At 31.8% G+C, this 13,072-nt stretch overlaps 1 long non-coding RNA gene across 1 annotated transcript; it reads left to right on the forward strand.

The window, feature by feature from the left end:
• The first annotated feature begins 7,477 nt into the window (after window positions 1-7,477).
• LOC146904352 (uncharacterized) lies at window positions 7,478-9,765 on the forward strand. Its single transcript, XR_015020726.1, has 2 exons — window positions 7,478-7,592; window positions 9,456-9,765. It is a non-coding gene; the product is annotated as an uncharacterized LOC146904352 (long non-coding RNA).
• Window positions 9,766-13,072: the final 3,307 nt, after the last annotated feature.

The following is a 13,072-nucleotide window of genomic DNA, read 5'->3' on the forward strand; positions in this document are numbered from 1 at the left end:
AGAAGTGGTGTAAATTATTGGTGTGTTATATAGAACTCTTAGAACAATTTTTATATACGTGTCTTTACTACAAATTTTTATTACCAGAGGTTGTGTTGATGTGTTTTTATATCATTATATATAAACAAGGACGAATTGACACTCATATTTAAATATGGTGAAGTTTTATTATTGTTTTAATTCAGGTCAACCAAATTTACGTGAGGAATAATCAAGTTATTGGGCTAAAGTGATTAACACGCGTGTTTCATCAAATGACGAATCGTTTAAAAGAAACCGAGTTCAATTATTAAGGGAAACATCAGACTATATGTATTTTACAGTCAAACTCTGATTTCCATATATCTTTGCCCTAAGAACCAGGAACAAAATAATAATAACGTGAGGAATGGGTGATCATTCGATTCATTTAAATGGTTTTTTGAGTACAATCTATTAATTTATTTATTTATCTTTTACAAATGGCCATTAAATAGTTTGTCACTGAGCTATCTGAAATAGACATAGTACAGTATTCACGTGTTATAATATTACTCCATAGTCTCATATAAATTTATCTGAAATAGAGCCCACTAAGTTATTAAGTATGTTATTTCAAAAAAAAAAAAGTTATCAAGTATGTGGTCAGAAATTCAATTTATGACTATTGTGTGCGGTAAAAAAGTCGTTTAAAAGAGAATAACCTACTTTATATCTAGTAGATTTCCCACGACGATTAATCATTGTTAATCAATGATAAAAGTTTCACATCAATAATTTGAAATGCATTATCGTTCCACTCATAATCACGGAACCCATTTTAGTTCTTTTGAAGAGAAAAGATCAATTAGTAGTCCTTACAAAAGGATAATTATGGGTTGACACATTTTTTTCCATATGGCATTTTTTATTTTTTTATTTATCTTCCCTTTTATCATTCCCCTTCTCTCTCTTCTACCAAACATGCCACATGAAGATGTAGAATGGAGGATTTGCCATATGAGATGGACAATGTATCGCTACTCATTTAATTTTCATTTTAATCAATCAACCCAACCATGTACTGCACAATCAAAATTTAATATTTTTTTTCCTTTTGACAAAACAAATCATATGCTCTAATTTTATTCTCTTTTCTTATCTTTATATAATACAAAAGGATACATCTATAAGCGATAGTACACGTGGCATCTTCTTGCTCTTCATCTCATTTAATGCTTTTCTATCAACCAATCAAAATGGATATTGAATCATTTGTTTTTTATTAGCCAATCAAAATGGATTATGACTCATTTATTTTTAATGAGCCAATCAAAATTGATTATGACATGATTTTTTTCCCAATATATAGAGACAATGTGTTTTTCATTGTTTTCATCTACATCTTCCTCCCATAAAAAACCATCGTTTTCAATCGCATTCCCTTTTCTTTTATTTGTTTATTTCTGAATTTTTATTGTTTGTTTAAGATTTATTATTCTTATGTTACTTTTTATTGTGATTTCTTATGTTGTTATTTTCTATGCATAATCTCTTTAAAAAAAAATTTTTGGTGTTTGTTTCTATATTCTTTGTTTTTGATCGAATCTCTATTCATGTTTCTATTTTCTTTTGTATATACCAAAAAAAAATTGTTTTTATGGCTCCTTTGATTTATTTAAAACAGACAACAACAAAACTAATATTTTATAATTAAAAAAATAGATATTTGAGTGGACAAAGTTAATTAATTGATGTGCGTATAAATAAAAAATAAAAACAAGACCTTGTGTTAGTATATAGTGTTTTTGATTTTTTTTTTAGTTTTATTTCCTTCATCCTTATGAAATATTTAAATGAATTCATACTATTATTAAAAACAATATTCTAATTAAAGATTATTAAATTATTATATTTTTTAGAGAAAAAATATTACAACGCCATATCTTTGTCTTCATTCTTTTTTTTTAAGGAGCATTCATTTAAAACCTATAATCACAAATGATTTAAAACCGATTCCATATTTAATTCTTTCCACAATATTTGTTCCATCCTTACTTCTACAGAAAAACAATTCTTTCAAAACACTTCTACAAACTTGAAAAATTAAAATTGATTGGTTTTGAAATTGTAATCATAGTAATTTAAAAAAATAAATATGAAAACCAGGTATTTTGGCTCAAGTTGTTTATGAACTCTATCAAATAATTTTTTTTAGGAGAACCCGAATTTTAGTTACTTCGCAGTTGAACTCTTCTCTTAGGAATCATAGGGTTAACAAAAATAAATAAATAAAGACACATAAATACCCATTATTTTAGGGAATAAATGCTCATTATCATTTTTCCTAAAAATAATCATACAATATACTACAACAATATAATTTCCACTAAACGACATTTATTACTTTTCTAAGAATAATGAGATTTTTTTTTTGTGGTGGCCGGGATTTGAACCCCGGACCTTACATATTTTTATGCATTGTCCATACCAACTAAGCTAAGCTCACGAGGACAAAAATAATGAGATTGAATATGTCATCATATTTTTACACCTATTCCTTTTAAAAAAAAATGATATTGCATTGCATAGGTTTGTACTACATACAAATTTGATTCTATTTAATGGTGTTTTTTTTTTGTTCATGCTACTAACAAGTTCGATTTTGTTATACGATAAAGGATCAAGTTGCACTAACTTAGACAAGTTAAGAGATCAATTTGACTTATATTAAAATTAAGGGACCAAACTGAGATTTTAAAATAAGTTTTTGAACCAAATTGACCAATTTTAAAGTTTTGGGACTAAATTGAACTTTAAAATTAGTTACAGCGCCAAAGTGACATTTAAGCCAAAGAAAAAAAAATAACAATATGGAAAAATTATAAAATTATAGAAATAGTAATAACAACAACATTTAAAAGGAGAATTGAATGATATTATTAGTATTAATATTTGCTATCATGTTTTTTTTTAATATGGTAACATGTCTTTGATTTTTTTTTTATAAGTTAATACTAAATTACTAATGAAGATAGAATCAATTGGTAAAGAATTGACTTAATTGCAAGGTAATTGATTCAACTTATGGTGCATGCGCGAGGACTTCTTTAGTGAATGATTTACAACTTTAAGCCATGAGATTTGTTCTGACCCCTGATGAGCTTCCGAAGCCTTACTCATCTAAACATTTTATCATAATTTTTTTAAATTGTAAATTTTAAAAATAAAAATAAAATTGTGAAGTCTTAACTTTTTGATTCAAAATGAAAGCCTAAATTTTAGCATATTCTAAAAAAAAAAGAATATTCAAAAACATTTTTTAGGAAAGATTATTCAATTAAATGGAAAAATGATATAATTATAGAAATAATAATAACAAAGTTTTGAAGAAGAATCGAATGTTCCCCAAAATTAAATTTGAACAACAAACGATGATTTTTTAAATTTCAATTTTACTAATTTTCAACAAAGTTTGTATTGCGATTTTTTTAAAGTATGTCGTATCCTTTTAATAGCATAATGCATGTAAATGTATTTTAACAACAATTTTTTTTTAATGCATTTATGTCTAATTTTATAAAGAAAAATGTACATGGGATAACTCTTTAATGATCATTGCACTATAACGATTTTTGAGGTATAATATTTAACGAAGTTAATAAAATAAAAAACAAAAATCAAAATGAATTTATTTTTAATAAAAAAAATGTTGAGGAATGTTTTTTTTTTAAGCAAATGTTGACGAATGTTGAATTTGTTAAAGGTGTGGAATTTCATTTCATCTATCTCTAATGATACTAACGGTGCTCAAAATTCAGAACCTCTTAATCTAAAGTTTGTCTTTTTTTTTTTTTTTGGTACAAAAAAGTTTGTCTTTTTACTACTAGACTAAACCTTAAGAGTTGGAAAATTACAATTAACTAGACTAAATCCTGAGAATTTATCATAACGTCGGGACTTCCAGCGGAGCCTACATTGGATTGGATAATCATGTTAAGCCAATAGCAATTACACAAGTTAATTTGACACTACATCTTCACACAGAACCTTAAAGCCCTAGACATATGGGTCATCTTATTTATATGTTGATCAAACTCTACTCTTTCTTCCAATATGTAGAACGTTAACTCACACTTCATACATTAACGTATTTTAATCAAGTGTGTGATTTTATGCGTTCGTAATTATGTGACGTAGTCATAAAAAATAAAATAGAGACACAAACATGTTCAAAAATGTGGATTGATGGTGATTTTAAGGATGTAGGTTTATGTTCCTTTATTTCATGAGAAGGGATAAATGAAATTATAAGCAAAATGAATACGGTAAAGGACATTGAATATGAGAGAAAAGAAGAGAAAAAGAAATGTAATGTGTTTTCTGTCATGAGAAGAGACTTTGAAACCTCTAAATCCAAAGTATTTTTACCACCAGATTAAACCCTAGAGTCGGAAAATCACAATGAACTAGAAAATGCATTTTTAATTCAAATTAATCATGATAAATAACACATTCATTATACATGAAGCATCTCTCATCTTGGTTTTTTACTGAAAAAATTTATTGGTTTAATTGTTCTTGATTATTGGAATGACACGATCAAACACATTTTTCAAAAGTTGTTGGTAATTTTATGAGTTTGTTGAAAAGGTTGAGAATTTCTCGATAATTAATTTACTAAAACATTAGACTCAATTAAAAACACACCACATCATTTAAAAACATGTAATAAACATGTATGTCGTCAACTTTGCATAACATAAAAGTGCTTTTCCAAGGTTAAATCCTACCAAAGACAAAAAATAAAAGAATTTGAAATAATACAAGTTGAATAAAATAAATGGTATGAAAGAGAACAACATGGAAAAACTTAAATTTAATATTTTCCAGAAGAAAAATTAGACTAAACCAAAAAAAGTGTCACATCATTTTAATTTTTTTAATATGCATGTATTTTATCACCTTAACATAATACATCTACATTTGTCTATTATAAAATTCCATCAAATGCCAAAAGTAAATGAATTTGAAAAAATTAAGGTTGAAAAAAAATATAGCATTAATGCGAATGGCATCTAATAACTAGAATTTGAGATAAAAAAAATCAAACAAATGACATTCAAAAACAAACAAATCAGTCTATCATAATGTTCACCCTATACCTTAAGGAATTAGCTATATTGGTATATCATTTAAATGTTCTTTAAAATTTACTCTTGCGTTCATGCAAAACTTTAACTCACACTTGACACATTAACATCTCTTCCTCAAGTATGAGACTCTTTGCATATGTGATCTACCACCTTGAACCACTCCCGCTTTCCCCACAAAGTTGAATCGGATAGAGAGGAACCCCACAAATGAGAACGATACCACATTTTCACCCAATATTTTAAGGCACTAAGTGTATGAATTTTTTCACTTATATGTTGTTCAACCTTCAATCTTCTACTCAATGTTAGACTATAACCTACACTTGATACATCACAATATTATCTCCCTCAAATATGAAGAAATTCTAGCTCGTGCTTGGCACGGGTGTCCATACTAGTTTCTATAAATTTTACTCTCTCATGATCCCACATGCTAGAATTGCATAATTATAAATGTGTTATTATTTCATTCATTAAATTTAATTTCTTAGTATATTACCAAAATTATATTCTCCTATTCATTAAATGTAATATCTTAGTATATTGCCTAAAACCAGTACACCTTACTCCTACCTCCTATTCATCCATCACCTTCCATAAAAAATAAAAATAAAAAGAACCCCATAAATTAATTTTCCCCCCAAATATTTGTATCAAATAATTGAAGAAAGAGTGCAAGAAGATTTTTACCCATATTTCACATCAAGAAACAGATAATGCATCTTTTAACCCGTTTACATTTGTTGACTTTTCTGCTATTTTTTTTTATTTTTCTAACATGCAGCGCAACGATAGTTAACTACCGATGGCATCAGAATTTCAGCTGTAGTTAACTATTGTTCTACCAACGGTAGTTAACTACCGCTGTGGGCTTGAATTTTTCAAATTTTCAACAGCCAATGCCTATTCTTTTTTCAATTTTTTCCCCTGTGAGTTACATATTAATTAAATGTTTTTGCAATTATATGTTGTTTATTTATAGTTATGGTTGAGAATGTGGATGATGATTCAGTTGAGACAAAACCTAGTTTTGTCGATTATTCTGTCGAGATCAAACCACATAAGGTTGAAGCTTCGGTTGATGTGAAACCAAATACGAATGAAGTTTCCGTTAATGTTGAAGCTTCTATCAATGTTTAAGCTTTACATGTTAATTTCGGTGTGTCCGCACTTGGTGTCAACAAAGTGGACACATCTCAATTATTTTCAAGACAAGATACATAGAAAGATAAAGATGAATTGCTTGGTTGGGTACGTCGACAAGCAAATAGGGTCGGATTTACAGTTGTTATAAAAAGATCTAGTATAAAGAATCCAATGTTGGAGTTGGTTTATGAAAGAAGTGGTGATCACAAAGTACCGAATAAAAAATTGAAGCATGAAGCAACGAGATCAAGAAAATGTGGGTGTTTGTTCAAATTGCGTGGATATGTTAGTAGGAAATTTAAGGCTTGGAAGTTGGCTATTCTTAATGGAATTCACAACCATGAGATGGTACCAAATTTAGAAGAGCACATGCTTGAGGAAAGATTAAGGGAAGATGACAAAAAGATTCTACATAACTTGACCAAGAGTTTGGTGCAACCAAAAAATATTTTGACGATATTTAAGGGAAAAAGACAAGAGTGCTTGACAAATGTAAAGAAAGTATACAATGAACGTCATGACAAGACGGGGATGTAGTTTCTAGTGTCAAAGTTCGAAGATTACAAATATATTTATTTCACAAGAACACAATGTGAGAGTGCTACTATTCAGGACATATTTTGGGCTCATCCAAAATCGGTTAAGTTGTTTAACAATTTCCCGAAAGTTTTGATCATGGACTCCACCTATAAAACTAACTTGTACATGATGCCATTGTTTGAGATAGTTGTTGTCACCTCAATCGATATGAAATATTCGGTTGCTTTTGGATTTCTAACAGCTGAGAAGGAGGAAAACTTTACTTGGTTGTTACATATGTTGCTTCAACTTCTTACTCTAAGAGTGATATGTGTAACGACCCGATTTTAGGATTTTATTTATTTAATTGCTTGATTTATTATTTAATTGGTTGGTGTGTTATTCTTGTTGGTTATTTGGTTTTTAGAGATATTAAGGGTATTTTAGTACTTTTGGGTATGGAGAGTTATTTTATGAGAATAGTAGTAACTTGAGGTAATTAATAGAATAGTGGTGTATGAGTAATAGTGAATGTTTTAATGAGGTAATTGTGCAGTAACATTTCATGAGTGGTAGAAAGTTACTAAGTCCATTAGTGAGTGTGACCAAGTCCAAGAGTATATAAGAGAATAGTCTTTGTGAAATTAGGTCAAGAGAGCTCATTTATTCATTTTGAGAAAAGAGGCAGAGAGAGAGAGAGAAACAGAGAGAAAGAGGTAGAAGTGGAGAATTCAAGAGAAAGGGAGATCTAGCTCGGGGGAAAGCTTCAGAGGGAGAATAGAGTGAAGATTAAAGTAGCTTTGGAAGGTTAAGGTAAGAGGAAAAATTTATATTTACCATTAAATGATTATGAGTGATAGAGTACTTATGGGTTATGTTTGATTAAGTGATTTTCATAAAATTAAAGTTACGATTAAGTGATTTTCGTACTATTTGATTATGTTGATTATGGATATGCTGAACTTTGTGAAATTAAGTTGTTTATGTGCTTAAGTTCATGTATGAGATTATAGAATAAGTTATTTTTTAAGTTTTAGCTTAAATGAGTGAGAATCATGATATTGTTGATGATTTTGTTCAAATTATGTTCTTGATGCTTGTTATCTGATTGGGTACATTTGTATGTTGAAATCTATGCAAGTGATTGTGTTAAAAGTGAGTTTTGGATGAAATTGTGGGATTGTGAATTTTGGAAAATTGTTGAAGAATTCATGAATTTAAAGATTGATTCGTGTTTTTAAATGTTTTGAATGTTCTTTTAAACTATGTTAACATTGGATGAAGTTTGTAAAACGATTTTGGGACAAATGAGATCAAAAATGGGGTTTTAGGGAGGTTTTGGGAAGGTTTCCTGAGAAGGAACCCAAAATTCTGTGCTCCCAGGAACAGGGTGCACATTTTGATCTATTGGGGATGTTTCCGGACATCCCTGAGTGTCCCCTATGTGTTGTTTTGGTGTTGTTTTGATGAATTGAGTTCATGTAACCACGTTTGCTTGAAATTGATTAAGTTTCGTTGAATTGAGACGAACTTTGAATATATATGAACATGAATTTGGAATGGAATCGAAGTAAGATTTTTCTCAAATGAAATGTTGTTATGATTTAATTATTGTGATTATAAATGTAAAAGAAGCATGTAGGTTTGGTGACGATATTTATGACTGTGAAACTTGAATTTTTATGAAATGTGAAAAATGGACGAACTTTGAGAAAATAGACGAACTTTGGCAAAATGATGATTTAAGGCATGATAGCTTGCAAATGACTGTATGTTCATGATAACATGATGGATTATGATTGAATTAGTGATTGATATGCATATGTTTGATTGGTTAACTTAGTGAAAATGCTTAATCGTCTTTAAATGCAAATTGTGTTAAATGAATGATTGTTGTTTCTTGATGTGATAAGTGCTTAATGATGATTTTGGTGAAGATTATTTATTGTGGATAATAAATTCATGATGGTGTGTATATGTATATAAATTGGTGAAGTTATGATGGTGATATCTTGTATGAATGTATGTATTTGGTCAGTCATATGTTCATGCATTCATGAGTTTTGGTGTAGGATTTCTCAACATCCAAGTGGAGATTTAGAATTTCTCAATATCCAAGTGGAGATTTAGAATATTTCAATGTCCAAGTGGAGATAGGATCAATCGGTAAAATATCTCTAACATTTGAAAATGGTACTGCATGTATATAGAGACGTGTCTAGAACATTGCATGCATACGAGTCTATGTGAAATGTCTCATCCTTGATTATGTGAATGTCTGTGAAGATGTATACATGAATATGTTTGTTTTGGTGATACTTGTACATTTGTGGTGATGGTGAGAATGATGTAAGAACATCTTGGTTATTTCTTTTGATAATGACTATTTTGGTGAATTATGTAGTCGATATGAATTATATGCTTATGCGGCAATAAGTGATGATGAATATATGGTTATATTTTCTAATGATGATGTTGATGAAATTTGATGATTAAGGGAAATCGAGATTGATGTAAGAAACTCTTGTATGATTAATGTTGTTGATTTATGAAAGTATGCATTTTTTGATATTTGAAATCCTAATATACTATACTTGAATTCGTAGTTTGTTAATGTTGAACGCAAACTTATCCTTCAGTAGTTGTTTGGTTAACCGTCTCGCCATTGTAAAATAGTGGAGATGTGCAGGTCCAGGATGCTTGAGACGGTGTGAGTATCGAGGAGTATCTTGAGGCCTCATCTTTTCCTTGCTTTTTGGAGTATAAATTAAGGCTCTGATTATGACCTTTTTGGATTTGTTCTGTTTATATACCATGTTGGAATTTATGGAGACTTTGTTATTTTATTTTGACATATCTGAGATTTGAATTATGTTGTTGAGATATTGATACGATTTTGGAGATGTTATTTATTCCGTTACATAACTTTGATGAAAAATATTATATGCGTGTTTTGGAGTTTAATGACATGGCACCTTGAGCATGATATGATTTATTTGTTGTATTTATATTAAATATTAATGGTGGGGTTCAAGGGTGTTACAATATGCCTAAGGTGGTTGTGACTGACAGAGATACGACTTTGATGAATGTCGTATCAACTGTTCTCCCTGAAACTAGTGCAATACTTTGTTATTTTCATGTTGGTAGAAATGTAAGAGATAGAGGTGTAAGTGGTAAGCCTTATTACAATATCATAATATCTCTCCTAAAGGTAAGCCTTTTTACGTCATTGATCCCAATATAATGAGACTCATTCCCATAGTCCAACATTAAAGAAGGAAAATAGTTAGAGATAGAGGTGTAAGTGGTTCGGACAAAATCAATGAAACCGAAAATCCAAACCGAAAAAGTACATGACCTTGTCTGATTTGGTTCAAAACCGAACCGAACCAACATAAACCGATCTAGTTTGGTTCGGTTCTCGGTTTTTTATTTTGAGATCCAAAGAACCGATGGATCGAATCAATGCTAACCTCACTCACATACTTATGACTAAGCTCAAAATTAAAGTCCAACATAAAATACTTCTTAATTCATTATCTTTCTTCCATCATCATCTCATCTCATCACTCACACTCTATTTCTTTTCTACTTAAAAAAACACTAGCCGTCAGTCACACCTAACCCATCGTTCCTCGTCGCCGCTGGGATCGTCCATCTCTTGTTAGTTTTTTCATGTTAGTTATACAAAATAGTGTGAAAAACAAAGAACATGGAAAACAAAGTTTTATGAAATATTTGAGTATGTTGTATGCATGAAATACAAATTTTTGAAAATATGAATTTTTTTTAAGGGAAATGTTAACTTGTGCCCTTAAGAGGGCACAATATAAAGATCTTAAAATAGAATGAAATAATAAATATTGTATTGAAAATATAAACTTTTAAGCTTTTAAGGTTATGAATACACAAAAATGCCATCTGCGATTAACAAAAGCTAACGCGATATGCGATTCAGGAAAACATGATCTGCGATAAAGCGATTCTGGAAACACGCCCTGCGTTGACAATTTATCCGATTCATTAATTCTTTGAAGTTTCCTTAGAAATCAAACGATGGACTCTGTTGCAGAATCAAACAACAAATCAACTGATTCTCTCTCTAATTCATTCTTTTGTTAAAATTGATTCCTTAATTTGCGATTGAAGCAAAACGCTATTTATGTCTGAAACAGAAAGCTATTTGCGATTACTATAAAAAATAAGGGTCTTATGCGATACTGCTATTTCAACAGAACGCTAAACTACGATTCATACAAGTGTGGTTTGTGATACTGCTTTTCACTCTTCTCAATCACTCGGCAAGGGTTTCAGAGTGTTGAAGGTTTTCTCTCCGACGTTGTGAGAGTTTTTGTGTTTCTCCTCTTGTAAGAGTTTGCGGTGCTAGTTTTCTTTCTAGCGTGGGTACGATGACAGAGGTGAGTTTGGAAGACTTATCACTAAGTGATGATGAAGGATTATGTTTCGACATTGAGGAGGAAGAGAGTTTTGAGCATGATCCTCGCTTATGTCTGGTAGGCCGTTTTCTTGTCAACCGTCTTGTTCGACTTAAGGAGATGGAAATACGGATGTCTGAAGTGTGGCGACCGGTGAAGAGGGTGGCGGTGAAGGAAGCGCAACCAGGGCTATTCTTGTTCCAATTCTTTCACAAACTTGATATGGAGGAGGTATTGAAGGGTGGTCCGTGGACATATGACAATCACTCTTTGGTTCTGAAAAAGCTGCAAATAGGGGTGTCGTTGAAGGATATAAAATTGAACTATATGAATCTCTGGGTTAGGGTTTATAATTTTCCAACTGGTATGATGAAGGAAAAAGTTGGAATGGGATTAGGGAACTATATTGGAGAGTTTTTGAAATATGATGGAAATAACAATTCTAGCTTCTGGCGTGAGTATATGAGGTTGAAGGTGAGGTTTGATATCAGACGACCATTAAAGATAGGCAAGAAGATCAAGGCGAATGGGGGAGAATGGTGTGTGGTGAATTTGAAGTATGAGAGGTTAGGAACCTTTTGTTTTGTGTGTGAGGTGCTAGGACACAGTGAGAATAAGTGTGAGGTTAGGTTCTTTCAGCCAGATGTTACGATTCCAAAACGATGGTCAAACGTTATTAGGGCAGATCCATGGAAGCCGGGTGGGAAGGCGACATCACAATGGTTACGGGAAGATGGGGGTTCTAAGGTTGATATGGAAAAGGAGGGAGGGAGAAGAGCCGAAATAGATGGACAGTCTGAGCCCCATAGGCAGCAGGCGTCCCCGACTTCTGTGGAGAGGGTGACAACAAGTCAGGTATCGGTGGGTAAGCAGACTGGTTCTATGCTTATCTCAGATGGGGCCAACGATGGTGTGAAGGAGTTAAGGCATGTAAATGCTCCTTTACTTACTTTTACTAATGATATGAGGGCGAGTACATCATGTTCAGCCATTCCCTCGACTATTGATAACCACAACCAATTGCACAATCCTAGTGAGGAGGAAAATAATGCAGACATGGAATATCAATTTCAGAGAAAGCGTATGCGAGAGGACAAACAACCTGTTAAGGATTCCACAAATCAGACAAACCAGCATTTTTTATCGGCACGTCCTGGCAGCCAGGACTGTCGGGACCAATGATTATTTTGAGTTGGAGCTGTCGGGGATTGGGCAGCCCGAGTGCAGTTCCAAATCTTCGAAACCTGGCCCTAAGACACAAACTAGACATTCTTTTCCTATCTGAAACGTTGGCTAATACACGAAGCATGGAAAATATTCGTGTCATGTTGAGATATGATTCATGCCTAGCAGTTGATGTGGAAGGAAGGAGTGGTGGGCTGGCAGTGTTTTGGAAAGATGTTTCTAATTGTCGTGTGTTAAATTACTCTCGAAATTTCATTAATCTGATTCTGGAGGATAGAGAAACTGGTGATTGGAGATTAACTTGTTATTATGGCTTTCCTGAACGTGCGTGTCGTCGTGATGCTTGGGATTTACTTCGAGAGCTACGGGATATGTCATCTCTTCCGTGGTGTATCATTGGAGACTTTAATGATCTGTTGTCTCAACAAGACAAAGTTGGTGTTCATCCTCATCCTAATTGGTTGTGTACGGGTTTTCGTGAAGCGGTTGAAGATTGTGCCTTATTCGATATTAAATTGCATGGTCACCCATTTACGTGGATCAAGAGTCCAGGTACCAATCGAGTGCTGGAAGAAAGATTGGATATGGCTATGGGAAACTCTGAATGGCTTCAACGTTTTCCAGAAGTCAAGCTTACAAACTTGCTTACTTCTCACTCAGATCACACCC

Source organism: Medicago sativa, chromosome 7 (genome assembly GCF_051527215.1).
Source record: "Medicago sativa cultivar Bolivia chromosome 7, Bolivia_mono, whole genome shotgun sequence".
Taxonomy (NCBI): domain Eukaryota; kingdom Viridiplantae; phylum Streptophyta; class Magnoliopsida; order Fabales; family Fabaceae; genus Medicago; species Medicago sativa.